The following is a 20,385-nucleotide window of genomic DNA, read 5'->3' as shown; positions in this document are numbered from 1 at the left end:
CTGTAAAGTGTATTGTAGATCAGGCTATATTCTTTATAAGTATTTTCTCTGTATTCCTTTTGGATTCTAACAATATACAGCTAATTTTGGTATGTTATCATAGAAATTGGGTGATATAAGTTAAAAATCTCAATTGTAATCCTAGATAGTAGAATACCCAACACTGTACCACATTTCATGTGTTAACTGGTGTTTTGTAATTATTTCCTCTGAATTGAGACACTGTTTGCTTGAAAGATTCGGGAGATTATAAGACTCAAGAAGTAAATAAAATTAAAATGCTCAGATGTGTCAAAAATTTAAGATTCAGGATGCCAATGAAACTTACTAGTATCCTGAGCTGAGAACTTTATAAGAGTCACATAGGCTAGTCCATAGAACCATAATAGCACACAAATGCTAGAGAGGAGTCTCTCAAACCACACTTCCTGAAAAATGCTTATTGGGTTATAGCAATTCATATTTTTTTATGGAGTGGCCTCCCATTCTGGATGGACTTTCTAACAATGCATCTCTCAAAGATACACTCATTTTCTTGGAGGTAGCTCCTTACCCATACTCATGTAAGTCATAACCATGACAAAACTAGTTTTTTCAGCAAGAGAGACTTGCATTAAATTGTTTTATCTGTATTTTGTTGGCATGGTGTCTAGATTGACTAGACATTTCTGTACATCTTATTCACAAAACAGCTACTTTTATAGCAAGCCATGACTAGGTAGATAAATAAATCAACAGATACCAGAGTTATAATGTAATTTCTTACAAGTTTTATTAGTTTCTTGAAAGCTCCAAACAATGTTTTGCAATATTCACTCCCTTTCAATTAACATTCCCTCCATTTATACCCATCTATTTTTATGCATATTTGTTTTCTCTGATTAAGATCAAATTTATGATTCTCAAATGATGTTTGATGTGTGAGCCTTTATGGAAATGTGATCGACCTAGCAGTGGCTATACTAAAAAAAAAATAAAACAGCAAACAAAAATCAAAACAATCAAAGAAAAAAGCTTCACTTACACAAAGCAGCTATTAATTAGTAATACCTTTATTGATAGTGGCAAGAGTATATGCCCATCTCTTTTCTGAGGATTCTAGTTGGGTTAATAATTTTTTGAATCCCACCTTCATTTTTACTTCATTCCCTTCAGTAAGTTCATCTCGATATTGAAACAATTTTTCAATTCTATGATCTCTTTTTTTTTCCATTTTACTCAGCCATACATTTTTGTTTTATTGGGCATCACTCAGGTATTTATTACTATTCACATTAAGTTTACTGAGCTAATTGTTCATGTTTTATGCAAATATCTTTAATCTTTTGCTAAAGTTAAATATTATTATTTCAAGTTCTGTGTAATGGGATTCATCCAGGTCATGGCTATACAATTATTAAGTCCTTACATTTCAGAGGAAATGTACAGTTTTGGTCTTACATATTGTTTAAATGTGTTTGTGTGTGTGTGTTTGTGTATGTATGTATGTGAGTGAGAGATAGACAGACAGACAGACAGACAGACAGAGACAGACAGAGACAGAGAGACAGAGACAGAGATAAACAGACACAGACAGACACAGAGACACACAGAGAGAGAGACAGAAATTTATTATGATGAGTTCTAAACATGTTCAGTTATCTTCTTGGCTTTGTCTTCCTTGAGAGTCTAGGCTGCCTTTTTTGTGTTTCCTGGCCGCAATCTGAAGGTTGGGATGGCCTGAGCAGTTAATGTTTCAAGGACCTACAAGTTGTGTATGCATACAGATGGAAAATTAAGGCTAGGCAGGTGTTAGGATATACTGTAGGTAATCTGGGGTAAAGGAGACTAATCAGTCTACATTTCAGATATAGGTTCTGTCCAAGGCTTGGAGGATGAATGTAGCTTAAGCTAATGGAGTCGAAGGAGAAAGGAGGGAGAACAGAACACATGAGGCTACAGTATCACTCTAAGCAATTATTGTTGGGATCATTTCTATTGTTATTTCTGTATTGGCAGGGGACAAGAGCATTGTTTGGCTCAATCCTAGGTCCACTGAAATTTTTTTAGTCTTATTTCAAGCTTTAATGTTTTTTTGCCCTTTTCCTCATTTGACCTCTTTATTATCTGTTTATAATTCATCAGCATTTTGAATAAATGTTCTGGTGAGGGGTACCAGAGGACAATATCCTCCTCTACTTCTCAACTCACTGCAGTCTTCCTCTTTGATAGGACTGTCATTACCATGTATTTATAACCTATCTCTACTCAGTCTATGGGTGCAGATAATATTGCGTCTTTGGTCTACAATGTAATTATCCTCTTAAGGAAATCTGTGGTCTCTAGTCTGAGGAGCACATTCATAAAGGTTGTTGATGAGGCAAACTTTCTGCAGGATTATTCATCTGATGACAGAAAATCCACCAAAAGACATATAATTATTCTATGCTATAATACAATGTTAAATATTATTTGTTGGACATAAAATAAAATCAGTCTTCATATCATCCATTTCTTTAGTTGAAAAGTTATTTTATATATCCACAGTTTAGAAAATTAGAATGTTTAAAAATACCTACTTAGTGAAATTTTATCCAGTCATAAATAGCACTTCCACTTTATAAAAAAATAGTTCCGTGTTTGTTAAGTTATTTGTCTCAGAAGGGCTTATATATGTAACAGTTTCCAAAAAGTAAATATTTAGGTTAAAATGAAAACATAGAGGTTTATTAGTCACATATTATGAATCAGTACAATGAACAATGATCTCCCAATTTTTATTTTTCAATGTATTTAGCACATAAGCAGTTTCTTCAAAACAACAATAGCTTTATTATATTCAATGAAACAAAATATTTGAATAATTAAATAATGTATACAATAAGTTGTGAAACAGTATAATTATTTACACATTATATAATCCCAAATTATTTATTAATTTTAGATTAATTGTAACACTAATTTAGTATTACATGGTAATTTACTATTTACATATTCAATATGTATAAACCAAATTAGAGTTCTGTAGTCATTTGATTACAAATAGCCCCATTGGCCCAAATATTTGATTGCCTGTTCATTAAGAAGTGGTGCTACTTGACACAGATTAGGAGGTATTGTCTTGTTGGATGAAGTATGTCACTTCCAGTAGGATTTTGAGTTTTCTAAAGTTTAATTCAGTTCGACTGGATGTTTCTTCCAGCTGTTTTTGGATCAAGAGTTGTAACACTAAGTTACTATCTGTCCCGAGCAAGAACAGGCAAGAACAGGCAAGAACACGCTCAGACAACCAGAATCTTCTGCAGCAAAAAGCTTTATTGCTTCTTTAGGAGGGAAGACCCAGACCCCGGAAAATGGCGTTGCTTATATAGCCCTCAGTCTTGGCGTTTCAGCACCTGATGTGGCGTGTCAGCTCCTGATTTGTTGCTCTCCCATCACCCCATTACTAAGCCCTGAGATGGGCTCTGACTAGGTGGGAGTTCACTCTCGCACCTGTGTACAAGGCTTGTTTACTAGTTAGGCACAGCGGAGGCCAGTGCCATCTTATATTGGTGATTGCTTGCAGCATGGCTGTCCACATCTCCCCCTTTTTATTTTATTAAAATGAGGCTGGACTAGGTCTGTGTAATTATGCCCATCCGCTGTGGCTCCTGTCTTAGGTCATTCCTCTAATGTCACAGCCTTTCCCGTCATAGGGTAACCCTATCACCACTGGGCCCCGTGTCTTAGGTTGATCTGTGCATGAGGAAATTTGCTCGTCCCTGGATACTGCAGTGCTATGTGACAGTAACTACTAAATGACCTAGGGTAAACTCTACAAAAGAGGCCAGCCACCAATGTCAACTAATTCTTGAGCATAGATAGCCAAATTTCAAGGGAGGCCCCTTGCTCTATGGCAGCAAGTGCTTGAGCTATCACAACCTTGTCATTTGTTTTTTGGGTTCTGAGCTTGCAAACCAACCAGAGCATGAACACAAGTCCACAGCAGGTGGCAACACCAAATAAACCTACCCCCACCCATTCCTTAAAATAAGAAAATGCAGATGAAATCCAGGAGGAGAGGCCCTCTGTCAATGACAGGTCCACTCGAGTTGAGTTGATCATTAAAACTGCCACCTTCAGGGCCTCAAGAGTCTCATCGAATCCCTCGGACCAATTTCCTGCAAGATACAAGGAAAGCTGTCTAAACAGATTAGCTGCATGAGTAAAATTTTCATATTGGACACTGTTAATACACAGAGCGCCCAACTTTCTTTCACAACCCAATGAGGCCATCTGGTATAGGACGCCTATCTGTCCCTCTGCCAGGTCAAGGCGTTGATTCAAAATCATCAGCCCTCTCTTTAACTTGGTACTAGCAGAAGTTTGGACAGTGATGGCATCAGTCAGATCTGCTGAAAGCTGATTTAATTTTGTGCCTGATTGAACTGTATTAGCCATAGCTTACCCTGCAGCTGTAGCAGCAGCTGCACTGGCTAAAATTGCTATGATTACGGCAGCAGTAATGCCAAAATCTCTTTTTTGTCGAAGCAGGGATAAGATGGAGGGTGTTTCCACCAGAACAGGGATCCAACGTGGGATCCATGCCACCATGGCACGGGTGTCCTTTGTTACATCCCAACATTGAGAAATCCAACAAGAATCATTGAAACAGACTTCAAATGAATCATTTAAAAGAATAATCAAGAAAGGGGGATAAACACAGACGGGGTAGGTGGATAATTAATCTGGTTTACCAAAGTTTTATTGAACCCAGTGATCTCTACACTGGTATTAGTATATCCATAAGAGTCCAGGGAGGCAGCATGTATTCCCCAATACTGAGCAAATCTTGAGATGCCAGTAAAAGAAGCCTTTCCAACTGCTCCTCCTTGGATAAAGATCAAAGGATTGAGTTCTGTACAACTGCCATTGACTCCACAAAGCACCCACTTGTGAAAGGGATGCATTCTAAAGTCCTGTATGAAAAGTCCCTTTTTCATAACAACCTCCTTCTCTGGGTCAGCCATCATGTTGGGAGGAAAGGAAAAGGTTTTACTCTGATCTGCCCAACGAGTGATGGAGGATTGACAATCAGACCAAGGCAGGATCAGCCCTTCATCTTCCAAGCTACAATGAGGGGCTATTTTTGGTTGGGGGGGATGTTATTTGTCTGAAAAGTTAGGTGGTAGAAATGTACCATTAACCCAAATTGCCTCCTGCCAGAAAGTCCGATTTGTAATGGTTATATCTGTGTTGGAAGTATCTTGGATTGTGCTCACCCATCCTGCTCTGTGCTCATTAAACATCCCCAAGGCTTGGGCTGTGAGGTTTATACATTTTCCTGGTCTATTAATTTGAAAACATAAAGAAACCTGTTCTAATAAAGAGCGATTTTCTCCTAATGGGGCTCGGGTGGAATCATAGGGTAGATATGGTAAATCTAATGTTTAATTAGTAGTAAAGAATTTTGGAAAAACTATAGCATCATGGGGAACTGGCATTGGTTTAGGGAAAGTCAAGAGAATGGCCCATCTCTGTTCGCCCATCATACTAGGAACCTGAGACAAGTTCAGCATTGTCAGGATCAGGAGCAGTCCTCGGGAGGTCAGTATCTTCCACACCAACCTTGATTACTATCTTTTGGGTGAGTCATTCCGGCAGCCAAAATGGGTTGTCTTGACTCTGTTTAAAAACACAAACAGCTCCCCTGGATCTTATCAAAATAGAATCCAGGCCTTTCCACAGACCAGATAAGACATTCTTCCATTTCACCATTTCTTTTGGTCTATCAGGTTCTGAGCTATGTCGATCAGCTGCAGAGCGACCTTGCTCGTCAAGATTCAAAAAATTAAGGGTAAAGAGTGCCGTAGTTACAGCTACTCTTGGTACTGAGGGCAGAGTGTCATCAACTCCCCCCTGTTTTTTATAAAATAAGACTTGAGTGTAAGGTGGGCATGTTCCACAATGCCTTGTCCTTGAGGATTATAAGGAAGGCCAGTCAGGTGAGTGACATCCATTTGATGACAAAATTGCTGAAATTTAGTAGAGATATATGCTGGCCCATTATCAGTTTTAAGGACTGTGGGCTTACCTCAAGCACTCCAAGCTTCTAAACAGTGCTGTATAACATGAGAGGCTTTCTCACCTGTTAAAGGTGTAGCAAACATAACACCAGAGCAGGTGTCAATGGAAACATGTAAATATTGATTTCTTCCAATGGAGGAAATATGAGTGACATCCATTTGCCAGACCTGTAATGGCTTGATGCCTCGGGGGTTTACCCCTACATGAGGAGTAGGCAGAAATTCACAACAGTTTTGACATTGGGTGACAATGTCACGGGCTTCCTTTCTGGTTAAAGTGAAATGGCGGCGTAATGTTTCAGCTGTCACGTGGAAGCATTTATGAAACTCCCTTGCAGCCTCTGCCTGCGAGGACAGAGCAGCAGCCACGATTCTAGTGGCTTTGTCTGCCAAATCATTTCCGTGAGACATGGGGCCAGGAAGGCCAGAATGAGCCCTAACATGAGTAATAAACACAAGATGTCTTCTATGTAACAGGGCTGACTGAATTTGCTGAAAAATGTGAGCAAGCTTGCTAGAGGGTCTAATTAAGCCAGCAACTTCAAGCGTATTAACTGCATTAACCACATATAAGGAATCAGATACAAGATTGAGTGGTCCCGGAAAAGTTTAAAGGACCTCTAGAACTACCAAACACTCTACAACTTGGGGTGATGTCTCATTATATTGTTTAGATGTTACTTGGCCATTTACTACATATGCACCTATACCAGATTTGAATCCATCTGTAACACTAATACCCCATCCGGAAGTGGGTGTTTGGCTGTTACTACTGGAAACACTATGGCTTGGCTTAAGGCAAACTGTAAAATTGGATGTTTTGGATAGTGATTATCAATTTGTCCTGAATAGAAAGCAACCAAGACTGCCCAATCATTAGTTGTTGCTACCAGGGTTTGAACTTGAGCAGAGATATAAAACACAATTAGCATATGAGGTTCTTTCCCAAAATGAGTAATGGCTGCTTTTATCCCCCAAAATGCAAGGTGAGCAACTGCATTAGGATACCACTCAATGATTTTTGCAGGGGAAGCATTAGGGTGGACCCACAATAAGGGTCCATTTTGTCTAAATTATAGCAGAGTTTGAGCTCAGCCGTGTCAGGGCGTTTTTGCCCTTGCAGAATGTCAGCTGCTAAACCAGCATTAGTCAGGGGCCCTCCAAGCTCACGGCAAACCTTCATCCAGTCCTGCAATCCCTTGCTCTTTCTAGGTGTAATAGCTACCCTGAATTCCTGCATAGCCTGTTCATAGACCAACTGTTCAATTAAAGGCATAACTGCCTCTGGGTCCCCAAAAATTCTCCCTGCCACTTCTGTCATTCTAGCCACAAAATCTGAGAATGACTCCTGGGCGCCCTGAGTAATCTTTGTCAAATGTCCACTTGCCTCTCCCTTCCTAGAGAGTGCCATCCATGCCTTAATGGCAGCAGCTGAGATCTGAGCATACGCTCCCTAATGGTAATTTGTCTGGTTATTAGCGTGTTGTCCCTGACCTGTAAGCAACTCAAAAGTCCATGTCCCTTGGTCCCCTTCAACATTCGCATTGGCCCTTGCCTGAGCTTGGCAGGAGTCTTGCCACAAAGCTTTCCATTCTAAATACATTCCCATGTTAGGAGATGCGGCTTTTACTACGGTCATCCAATCGCTGGGGGTCATTGCCAGAGTCGCAAGCCTTTCTACTTGGGCTACAGTAAAGTTGGAATTGACTCCATAGTTACGGACTGACTCTGCAAGTTCTTTAATCTGTATATACTCCACCCGGGCGTGAACACGTCCACCATCAGCGCCTTCAAAGACTGGGAACGCTTGCTGCACTTTTCTCTGTTCTTCTTTTGAAATGAATGAGTCTGAATGATACCTCTGCACATAGGGTGGAGGTGCACTAAGACCCAGAAGTCGAGGGCCCGGAAACCACGCAGCGATTTGACATTTGTCTCTAGCTGCATTCATGTTGTTCTGTAACTGATTAACTCGTCTTTCATCGGGCTGGTATTTTTCTCCCTCATAGCCTGCCGCTTCTTCCTTGAAGTCTGTTTCCTCAAAGGAGCTAAGTTCCTTATCTGATTCTGAGCTACTAACAGCTAGTGACTTGAACTCATCTAATGGTAGGTTCCTTTCCTTATGTGCCTCCCCAGCTCGATGTCTCTTCTTCTCTCCCTTCCATTCCCTTTTTCTAAGCTCTCCCAGGGCATTTTTTTCCTTATGTCTCTTTTCCTCGGGCTCAAGGCCCGTGGAAAGGCCTTTATTCTTCAGTGCACTTTGTTTCCTCTCAGCTCTTACTCTCTCTCCCCGCTCTGTCTCTGATAGATTGTCTTGAACCTCCTCCAGGATCTTCTGCCCTGCCTCAACCATTTGCTTACAATCCTCGTCTGTTAAGCATGATCTTACCAGTTTTAACAATGGCATATTCCCTGCTTTAAGTTTGCCATTCTGCTGTTCCCTAACTAGATCACCTTTCAGTTTGTCCCATGAGGCGACGGTTAATGACCCTGAGCTAGCATACCATGGTGCCGCATGGTCTATCTCTCTGAAAAATACCTCTATAGAGGTAGTGGCGATTTTCAGGCCACACTGCTTCAAGACCGACCATAAGGCCATTACTACAGAGTGGGAGATTCCCATACTGGTCGCTGTCCAGGCCTGACCACAACTGAGAACCAGTCAGCAGTTCCAGTGGTGGAAGCAAAACGAAACCTAAAGGGAAGGCCTTGAAATGGCTGTGAAAACAATCAAAAGGGCGTCTAACTCTGGAGAAATTTCAAGACTGTACATACCTTACAGAACCTTAATGTCCTGCAGTTCTGATTCCGCCCCATGAACGGGGGATCTCCCTTGTGGTGGTGTGATGGTATAAAGATTCCGGGTTCCTCAGTGCCACTGGCCCTAGCTATCTTTCTCACTGGCAAGAACACACTCGGACAACCGAAGAAGCTTTATTGCTTCTTCAGGAGGGAAGACCCAGACCCTGGAAAATGGTGTTGCTTATATAGCCCTCAGCCATGGCGTTTCAGAACCTGATGTGGCATGTCAGCTCCTGATTCATTGCTCTCCCATCAACCAATTACTACGCCCCAAGAAGAGCAGTGACTAGGCTTGAGTTCACTCTCGCACCTGCATACAAGGCTTGTTTACTAGTTAGACATAGTGGAGGCCAACACCATCTTATAATGGCGATTGCTCGCAGCACGGCTCTCCACAACTATCTCTGTTTGAGTGCCATTATGCTTCCTTACATGAGGTATATAGTCTCAATTAATTATCTTCATTTGTAAGACTTGCTCTAGTCATGGTGTTATTTTATCACAATAGAACACTGACTAAAGCTTGTAGCTGTCATTTCCTTAAACTTTAAAAAAGTATTGTTTCCAAAATTATTATACTTAATTTTCATTATATTATTTAATACAAAATATTTTATTCATACTTTTCCTTCCTAAATAGTCCTAGATTCTACCCACCTCTTTATCAACCCAACTTTGTGTCCTTTCACTCTCTTACACAGAAAAAGAAACCACAATCAAGAAAATAAACAAAGGCTAAAGGAAAAAAAATCAACAAATCATAAAACAACATTTACAAAGAAATGGAGTTTGTTTCGTGTTTCTCTGAAAGAAAGAGCAAATGGTTAGGCTCTCCTTTAATTTTTTCCTCTGAGAAATAATATATGCACAGAGAAATAGTAACTTGATTCTGACCTAGAAGGCTGCAGACAGGCCATTATCATCTAAGTAAATATTGTCATTTGCTCATTTAAATTTAACTTTCCTGGATTTAGGAAGGTCAACAGTCTGATTAAATTAATGTTGATATTCAAACTTAGATTGACCTGTATTTCACTGTTCAGTGAGTATAGGTGTTAGCATTCAAGCAATTCTCCTGTACTCTACCATCCTACTAATAGTTTATTTAGTTTCTGTACAATTATTCTTTTGTTTGAAGTTTCAATCTGTTTCCTTCTCAAATTTTGTTTTGAATATTATTTTTTTCAGAAAGATCATGGATAATGGCTCATTTGACTTTATTTCAATGATAATTAAATTGTTCAAATTATTAAAAACAATAAAGAGATGTTTCTTAGAAAGCATCATCTTGTTAAAGACAAGCATTTTTTGTCTCAACAGACAGACTCAGAAGAAAAATTTTGCCTTTCTGTGTTGGTTGACAAATTTTTCAAACATGACTAGTCACATTTCTTCATAAATAGGCAATAGGTATTTAATTATGAAGTATATATATGCCCAGCCTGCTCCTTTGCCAGAGGAGATCATCAGCTTGTCTGCTCCTCTGAAGACCCCACAGTCTGCAGGCCTTCCAGAACATCTTCTGCAGGCCTGGCAACAGGTAACCCTCCAAAATAACTGCAGCAGGTGGGAAGCCCAAGGAGAAAATGGACTTTAGACCCATCCCCACAATCTCTCCTCCTCAAACTCTATCCCTTTCAATCCTGGGCCTTCCTCCATGGCAGATTCTCACCTTCTATGCTACTCTAAAGACCCCACAGTCTGAAGGCCACCCAACAGATCTGCTGCATGCAGGACAACAAATCAGCAACTTGTCTGAATATACCACATTCTGACGCCTCCCAGTAAACCTGCTGTAGCCAGGCCAACAGATCACCATCATGCATGCCCCTCTGAAGACATCACAGTTTGATGATCTCCTACGAGGTCTGCTACAGTCAGGGACACAGGCCTTCCAGGAGACCTGAAGCAACTCAGGGACACAATAGGCAGGTTTCAGTCAGAGACACCCAAGCCAGTTAACCAAGAGATAACCAAATGGTGAGATGGAAGCCCAAGACCATAAGAAGAAGCAGAAGCCAATATACATTGACATCATCAGAAACTAGTTCTCCATCTACAGGAAGCCCTGTATACACCAACACAACTGAAACCAGGATACTGACCTAAAATTCTATCTAATGAAGATGATAGATACCTTTAAGCAGGATATAAATAACTCACTGAAAGAAACACAGGAAAACACTGGTAAACAGCTAGAAGCACTTACAGAGGAAACAAATGAATCCCTTAAAGAAAAAAACAGGAAAACACAATAAATTGAAGGAATTGAACAAAGCAGTCTAAAACCTAAATATGGGAGTAGAAGCAATAAATAAAAAAGAAATGGAGGCAACCCTGGAAACAAAAACCCTAGAAAAGATGTCAGGAACTCAGATGAATGCATCAACAACACAATACAAGAGATAGAAGAGAGAATTTCTAGTATAGAAGTTACTTTACACTATATTGACACAAAGGTCAAAGAAAACACCCAAAAGGAATAGTCTGCAAGAAATAGTCCAACTCAGGGCCTATAACATCCAAATACAAAGGAAGAGACGGATAAAAAGAATCAACAAAACCAAGAGCTAGTTCTTTGAGGAAATCAACAAGATAGATAAACCCCTAGCCAAATCTACTAAAGGGCACGGAGACAATATCCAAATTAACAAAATTAGAAATGAAATGAGACACATAACAACAGAAACTGAAGAACTTTAAACAATCATAAGATCCCACAAAAAAGGCTATGCTTAACAAAACTGGAAAATCTTGATGAAATGGATGATATTGCTACAAAAAGCCCATGTACCAAAGTCAAATCAAGAGCAGGTAAGCTATCTATATAGGTCCATATCCCTTAAGGAAGTAGGAAAAATCACTAAAAATTTTCCAACAAAAACAAAAAGCCCGTAACCAAATGTCTTTAGTGCAGAATTCAACCAGACCTTCAAAATAGAAGTAATTGCAACATTCCTCAAACTGTTCCATAAAATAGAAACATAAAAAACACCACCTAATTCATTATGTGATGCCACAATTACTCTGATACCTAAACCACTCAAAGACATAAAAAATAGAGAAAACATTAGACCAATTTCTTTTATGATTATTAATGCAAGACTACTAAGTAAAATTCTCACAATAAAAATTTATGAACACACTAAAACCACCATTTACCATGAAAATGAGGTTTGATCGCACAGATCCAATGTTGGCTCAATATTTGAAAATACATTAACCTATTCCACTATACAAAGAAAGATCATATAATTGGATGCTGAAAAAGTATTTGACCAAATACAACACCCCTTCATGTTAAAAGTATTGGGGAGGTCAAGAATTCAAGGCCCATACCTAATCATAATAAAAAGGAACATGTAGCAATCCAACAGCTAATATCAAATTAAATGGAGAGATAATTGAAGCAATCCTCCTGAAACTAGGGCATAACAAGGTGTCTTAGTCAGGGTTTCTATTCCTGCACAAACATCATGACCAAGAAGCAAGTTGGGGAGGAAAGGGTTTATTCGGCTTACACTTCCATGCTGCTGTTCATTACCAAAGGAAGTCAGGACTGAAACTCAGACAGGTCAGGGAGCAGGAGCTGATGCAGAGGCCATGGAGGGATGTTCTTTACTGGCTTGCCTCCCCTGGCTTGCTCAGCCTACTCTCTTATAGAACCCAAGACTACCAGCCCACGGATGGTCCCACCCACAAGGGGCCTTCGCCCCTTGATCACTAATTGAGAAAATGCCTTACAGTTGGATCTCATGGAGGCATTTCCTCAACTGAAGCTCCTTTCTCTGTGATAACTCCAGCTGTGTCAAGTTGACACAAAAATAGCCAGTACACAAGGCTTCACACTCTCCACTTATCTACTCAATATAGTACTTGAAGTTCTAACTGGAGCAATAAGACAACTAAAGGAGACTGAGGGGATACAAATTGGCAAAGATGAAGTCAATCACTATTTGCAGATGATATGATAGTACACATAAACACCACCAAAATTTGACCAGAGATCTTCCACAGCTGATCAACTTCAGAAAGATGGTCAGATATAAAATTAACTCAAATAAATCATTAGCCTTTCTTTATAGAAACGACACACTGGCTGAATAAGAAAATAGGGAAAGTACATCCTTCACAATTGTCACAATTAATATAAAATGCCCCATGTTAATTCTAACCAAACAAGTGAAACACCTGTATTACAGGAACTTTGATTCTCTCAAGAAAAAAATCAAAGTGGATCTCAGAAAATAAAGAGTACTCCGATAATAATAGATTTGTATGACTAACATAGTAAAAATGACCTTCCTACCAAAAACAATTTGAAGATTCAAGACAATACCCATCAAAATCCCAACACAATTCTTCAAAGACCTGGAAAGAGCATTTCTCAATTTACTATGGAAAAAAACCAGAAAATACAGGATAGCGAAAACTATTCTTTTTTAATATTTTTATTACATATTTTCCACAATTACATTTCCAATGCTATCCCAAAAGTCCCCCATACTACCCCCCACTTCCCTACCCACCTATTCCCATTCTTTTGGCCCTGGCATTCCCCTATATTGGGGCATATAAAGTTTGCAAGTCCAATGGGCCTCTCTTTCTAGTGATGGCCTACTAGGCCATCTTTCGATAAATATGCAGCTAGAGACAAGAGAAATAACTTCTGGGGGAATCACCATACCTTACCGCAAGCTATACTCCAATTTCTTTTTGAAATCACTTAGTATAGAGTTGTTCAGTTACCATGAGTATTTTGGCTTTCTGCTTTGTTCTGTTTTTTGTTGTCATATCATGATCTCATAGAATATATGGGATTATTTCAAACATCTTTTATCTGTTGAGGCTTGTTTTGTGTCCAAATATATGGTCAATTCTGGAGAACATATGATAAGGTACTGATTAGAAGGTATATTCTTTTATTTTAGTGTGAAATGTTCTGTATATGTTTGTTAAATACATTTGGTTCCTAAGTTTTGTTAGTTTCACTGTGTCTCTGTATAGTTTTTGTTTAAATGATCTGTCCATTGGTGAGACTAGTGTATTGAAGTCTCCATTATTGTGCAAATTCTTCATTATTGTTTTGAGCTTCAGTTAAGTTTCTTTTGTGAATGTGGTTGCCCTTGCATTTCAGGCATAGACATTCAGAATTGAGACTTCACCTTGGTGGATTTCACCTTGGATGATTGTGAAGTGTCCTTCCACATCTCTTTTGATTCCTTTTGGTTTTTTTCTATGATATTGTTGAAGAAGTTTTCTGGCTCTTTGAATTTGGAATCCTCACCCTTTTTAATTCCTATTATTCTTAGGTTTGGTCTCTTTTATTGTGCCCCAAATAACCTGGGTTTTGTGTTAAGAATATTTTACACTTTGCATATTCTTTGACTGGTGGGTCAATATATTATATGGTATCCTCTAAGCCTGAGATCCTCTCTTCCATTTCTTACAGTGTGTTGGTGAAGCTTGCATCTGTAGTTCCTGCTCTCTTGCATAGGTTTTCAGTATCCCAAGTTGCCTCCACTTATGATTTCTTTATTGTTACTGTTTCTACTTTTAGGTCTTGGATGATTTTTTTCAATTTCTTTCCATGTTTGATTGTATTTTCTTGAGTTACTTTAAGGAATGTATTTCTTTCTTCCCTAAGAGCTTCCATTGATTTTTCCTGTATTTCTTTAAGGGAATTATTTATGTCCTACATAAAGGCTTTTATCATCTTTATGAGATGGAAGTTTAGGTCAGAATCTTGTTCTTCAGGTGTGTTAGAATACCCAGGGCTTTCTATGGTATTAAAACTGGATTCTGATGGTGCTAACTTTTATTGGCTTCTGGTGCATATGTTCTTGTGCCGGTCTTTAGCCATCTGGTTAACGGTCAATTCTTCCAGTTTTGTGTTGGTAACACTTATAAGGCATTCCTATTTAAACACTGCCCTTTCCCTTGATGTCTACAATATCACCCCCTTCTCATTCTACTATCCACAAAATTAAGACTATAATTTTTTATATTGACTTTATTGGATTTTGTTGTCACTATGTTCATTACCTTGAACTACTTATATCTTAAGTTCATAACTATCCTAAGTGTGCACTCAGCTGATGGACAGTAGAAGGCTTACTTCACCTATGCATCCTGCCTTACCACTGTGTTAATCTATTCTTGAACAATCACCTCAATGCACTTAAAGGCCAATTCAAGCCATTCCATGGACACAGACAAAACTAAACCATGGTCATCCTGAATTCTCTTGTATTCAGCCTGAGGTACATGTTGTCAAGATTGCATTCAATAAACTGTCGGGAAAATCAAAGTCTAAACTTAGGTCAACTATTTACTAATTTTTTCTAAACAATAGAAACTTCAATTAAATAATTGTTGGTTTTTCCATTAATTTTTGTTCTGTTTTTTTTTAATTGGGTATTTATTTCATTTACATTACAAATGCTATCCCAAATGTACCCCACATGCTCCCCCCCCCCACAATCACCCATCCACCCACTCCCACTTAATGGCCCTGGCATTCCCCTGTACTTAGGCATATAAAGTTTGCATGACCAATGGGCCTCTCTTTCCACTGAGGGCCGACTAGGCCATCATCTGATTCATATGCAACTCCGAGCTCTGGAGGGCAGGGGGTACTGGTTAGTTCATATTATTGTTCCACTGATAGGATTGTGGATCCCTTTAGCTCCTTAGGTATTTTTTCTAGCTCCTCCATTGGGGGCCCTGTGATCTATCCAATAGCTGACTATGAGCATCCACTTATGTGTTTGCTAGGCCCCTGCATTGTCTTACAAGAGACAGATATATCTGGGTCCTTTCAGCAAAATATTGCTCGTATATGCAATGGTGTCAGCATTTGGAAGCTGATTATGGGATGGATCACCAGAAATGGCAGCCTCTAGATAGTCCATCCTTTCATCTCAGCTCCAAACTTTGCCTCTGTAACTCCTTCCATGGGTGTTTTGTTCCCAAATCCAAGAAGGGGCAAAGTGTCCACACTGTGGTCTTCGTTCTTCTTGAGTTTCATGCGTTTAGTAAATTGTATCTTATTTCTTGGGTATTCTAAGTTTCTGGGCTAATAACCCCTTATCAGTGAGTACATATTGTGTGAGTTCTTTTGTGATTGGCTTACCTCACACAGGATGATGCCTTCCAAGGCCATCCATTTGCCTAGGAATTTCATAAATTCATTCCTTTTAATAGCTGAGTAGTACTCCATTGTGTAAATATACAACATTTTCTGTATCCATTCCTCTGCTGAGGGGCATCTGGGTTCTTTCCAGCTTCTGGCTATTATAAATAAGTCTGCTATGAACATAGTGGAGCATGTGTCCTTCTTACCAGTTGGAACATCTTCTGGTTATATGCCCAGGAGAAGTATTGTGGGATCCTCCAGTAGTACTATGTCCAATTTTCTGAGGAACTGCCAGACTGATTTCCAGACTGGATGTGCAAGCTTGCAATCCCACCAACAATGGAGGAGTGTTCCTCTTTCTCCACATTCTTGCCAGCATCTGCTGTCACCTGATTTTTTGATCTTAGCCATTCTGTCTGGTGTGAGGTAGAATCTCAGAGTTGTTTTGATTTGCATTTCCCTGATGATTAAGGATGTTGATCATTTTTTTCAGGTGCTTTTCAGCCATTCGGTATTCCTCAGGTGAGAATTCTTTGTTTAGCTCTGAGCCCCATTTTTAATAGGGTTATTTGATTTTCTGTAGTCCACCTTCTTGAGTTCTTTATATATATATATTGAACATACAAGAACCTTACAGAACTCCAAATAGACTGGACCAGAAAAGAAATTCCTCCTGACACATAATAATCAGAACAACAAATGCACTAAATAAAAATAGAATATTAAAAGCAGTCAGGGAAAAAGGTCAGGTAACATATAAAGGCAAGCCTATCAGAATTACACCAGATTTTTCACCAGAGACTATGAAAGCCAGAAGAGCCTGGACAGATGTTATACAGACACAAAGAGGACACAAATGCCAGCCCAGGCTACTATACCTGCCAAACTTTCAAGTACCTTAGATGGAGAAAAGAAAGTATTCCATGACAGAACCAGATTCACACATTAACATTCCACAAATCCCTCCCTTCAAAGGATAACAGAAAAAAAATACAAGGACAGAAACCACATCCTAGAAAAAACAAGAAAGTAATCCCTCAACAAACCTAAAAGAAGACAGCCAAAAGAACAGAATGCCAACTTTAGCAACAAAAATAATAGGAAGCAAAAATTAGTTTTCCTTAATATCTCTTAATATCCATGGACTCAACTCCCCAATAAAAAGACATAGACTAACAGACTGGCTACACAAACAGGACCCAACATTTTGCTGCTCACAGGTAACTCATCTCAGGGAAACAGATAGACACTACTTAAGAATGAAAGGCTGGAAAACAATTTCCCAGGCAAATGGTCTGAAGAAACAAGCTGGTGTAGCCATTTTATATATTATAAAATCAACTTCCAACCCAAAGTCATCAAAAAAGACAAGGAGAGGCACTTCATACTCATCAATGTTAAAATCCTCCAAGAGGAACTCTCAATTCTGAATATATATGCTCCAAATGCAAGGGCAGCCACATTCATTAAAGAAACTTTAGTAAAGCTCAAAGCACACATTGCACCTCACACAATAATAGTGGGAGACTTCAACACACCACCTTCACCAATTTTTGTTCTTATTAGTAGTCTCAGAACAAGTTTTCCTAAATTATTTCTTGTATATTTCTTTTACTCCTTTACACATAGTATCTACAACTCTCTTTCTTTCTTTCTTTCTTTCTTTCTTTCTTTCTTTCTTTCTTTCTTTCTTTCTTTCTTTCTTTCTCTCTCTCTCTCTCTCTCTCTCTCTCTCTCTCTCTCTCTCTCTCTCTCTCTCTCTCTCTCTCTCTTTCTTTCTTTCTTTCTTTCTTTTTTGAGACAGGATTTCTCTGTGTAGCTTTGACTGTTCTGGCACTCACTTTGTAGACCTGGCTGGCCTCGAACTCAGAAATTTGCCTGCCAGTGCCTCCCAAGTGCTGGGATTAAAGGTGTGTGCCACCACCACTCGGCTTAACTCCTTTCTTTAGGTATACGTAACTAGCTTTTTCTTTTTTCTTTTCTTTTTTTTTTTTTTTTACAAACAGTAAGAAACACTTTATTATAACTTTACAATACAATATAAGTAGTTTGGGTTCAATCTGCTTTTAGGCAGTTGAGCACCACATCCACCAATTCCTTGCAGGCTCCTGCCTTCCTTCACATTGCACTGTTCATTGGTAGCTCTGGCTCTGAGGCCAGTGGGAGAGGATGAAGGAAAGGGGTCAACAGCCCAGTCCAGATCTTCAACTCTTAGTTTGCTGGCCTGCACCTGTCATCTGTTGGGGTTATGGCTGCTGCGGAAAGACTGCTCTTCAAGGGTCAGGACAACAAAGAAGGGGTGCAGCAAAGCTTCTGACAGTGTGAGGCGCTAAGCAGAGCCAAACTCTAATATCTTTCTCATCAGGACAACAGCTGCATGTGCTCCACAGAATCCTTGAGCATGTAATTCTTTAAAGGTTTGCACTTCTCCTTCACATAGTGCCCATCAGAGCTGTTTTCATTCCATACCAGGACCCCATTGTAGAAGTATTTTTGCTTCCTGGTATGGTGGATTATGTGTGATGTGATAGGCCTTAGGATATTCTCCATCAGAACCCTGTGTTCTCTATTTTCATGGGTCTGGAAAAGTGTAAAGCCATGGCAGTACTGGAAAATAATGCACCCGATGCTCCAGACATCACAGGGTTTTGCCCAGCACAAATCAAGGTTCACCTCAGTTGGGCGGTAGTGACAGGTGGTCACAATGGTGGTGTGATGTTGGTAGTCAAATGTGACACTGCCAAAGTCTGCTACTCAGATGATGGTGTTCTTTGGTGACCTCTCCTCACAGCTCTTGTGTTCATTGTAGACGGTTTCAAACTCAGAATTCACAAACAAGATGTTTTATGGCTTCAAGTATGTGTGAGGCAGCTGGTTCTCATGTAGAAGTCTAAGTTCATGAAGAGCTGGTAGTCTATGTGGTAGGGAATGAGCCTGCAAGTTATTTTCCTTCAGGAATTCAAATGTGATCTTGCCCAGGAGTTCAAAGGCGATGCACTTATGAACGTGGAAGTTGAACCAATCAGACATCAGAATCAGTCAAAGGAACCTATTTTCCTTGTCTCTCTCCTTGATTTTCTTGAGAACATTAATTTCTACAGTGCAGCCTTCGAGTACTATGGATGATCTTCAAGGCAAACTATGACTTCCCTCAGGCATCGTCTAAGCAATCTATCACCTTACCAAAAATGCCTTCACCCAGTTTCTCCACGATCTCATATCACTGTTGGAGTCAATTACAGACCCGCCACACTGAGTGTCCCTCCTTGTCACATTACACATTGTTGCTGCTGCGCTTACTTCTAGGTTGTATTCTTGAGGAGGTGTTGCTACAAGACCTGGGACAGAGTTTGTGACAGGGGTCAGTATGCTTGCAGGTATGTATGTTATAGCCCCTCTCTTGTAACTGTCTCCAATGCTGAGAATGTGAAGACCCATAGCAATCCCCTCCAAAGGATGGGATCTGTTCTTCACACATATATGTATCACAGTCATGGAGTTCCTGGTATCTCCTCTGGTAGATCCTCCTCATGGCTTCTGGACTGTGATCTCTGTGGGAAGACACCCTTCAGGATGGGTATTGTAGTCAACCTTCATGCTCCAGACTGTAAGACCACCTCCTCTTTCTGTGGTAGCTCAGGTACGGATCTGACTATGGGGAAAGGTTTTCCTTACAGTGATGCATTGTCTCTCAGGATTCAGCTACAGCTAGGACCATTGATCTAAGTATCTTAAAGTAGATTTTTGTTATGCTTTATAGAAATAAATAGTAATTCAATTGCAAAATCAAGATTATAATGCTACAGAATTACAGTGTAACAACTGATATGACATTTTAAAAAAGATAATCCCACATGTCAATAATATTTTCAAATACAAATACTTAAAATAACTGATTTTCATTTTTCAAATTATACTTTATTTATTTGGTATGCATGTGTGAGTCTCTCTCTCTCTCTCTCTCTCTCTCTCTCTCTCTCTCTCTCTCTCTCTCTCTCTCTCTCTCTCCCTCTCCCTCTCCCTCTCCCTCTCCCTCTCCCTCTCCCTCTCCCTCTCCCTCTCCCTCTCCCTCTCCCTCTCCCTCTTTCCCTCTCTCTATGCATGTTTATGTGCATAAACCATGATCTCTTCACCATTGTGGAATCTAACACCTTGGAATGATAAACTTAAACATGATGCTTTATCAAAACAACATAAAAGTGACTAATAACACTCATTTGGTAAAAGAAAGATAATAATTTATGGGAGTGGGGGGAAATGTGTGAATGATGTAGGAGACTAGGCCCAAGACCTAATCTGCTTTTGCTGTGATAAAAAGGCAGGGAACTTTGCTGATAAAGACCAATGAGTTTCAGATACAAAATGTGCTTTTCAAAGGTATCTTGTCAAAGAGGGTAAGTG

The 20,385-nt window shown here is 39.6% G+C and overlaps 1 pseudogene; it reads right to left on the bottom strand.

Annotated features, from left to right (window-relative positions):
• Window positions 1-18,217: 18,217 nt before the first annotated feature.
• On the bottom strand, window positions 18,218-19,690 carry LOC110288284 (dual specificity protein kinase CLK3 pseudogene; annotated as a pseudogene).
• Window positions 19,691-20,385: the final 695 nt, after the last annotated feature.

Source organism: Mus caroli, unplaced genomic scaffold (assembly GCF_978045245.1).
Source record: "Mus caroli unplaced genomic scaffold, Mus_caroli_1 scaffold_20, whole genome shotgun sequence".
In the NCBI taxonomy this organism is placed as follows: Eukaryota; Metazoa; Chordata; class Mammalia; order Rodentia; family Muridae; genus Mus; species Mus caroli.
Note: the sequence above shows the minus strand (reverse complement) of the source record. Positions and strands in the feature narration are given on the sequence as shown.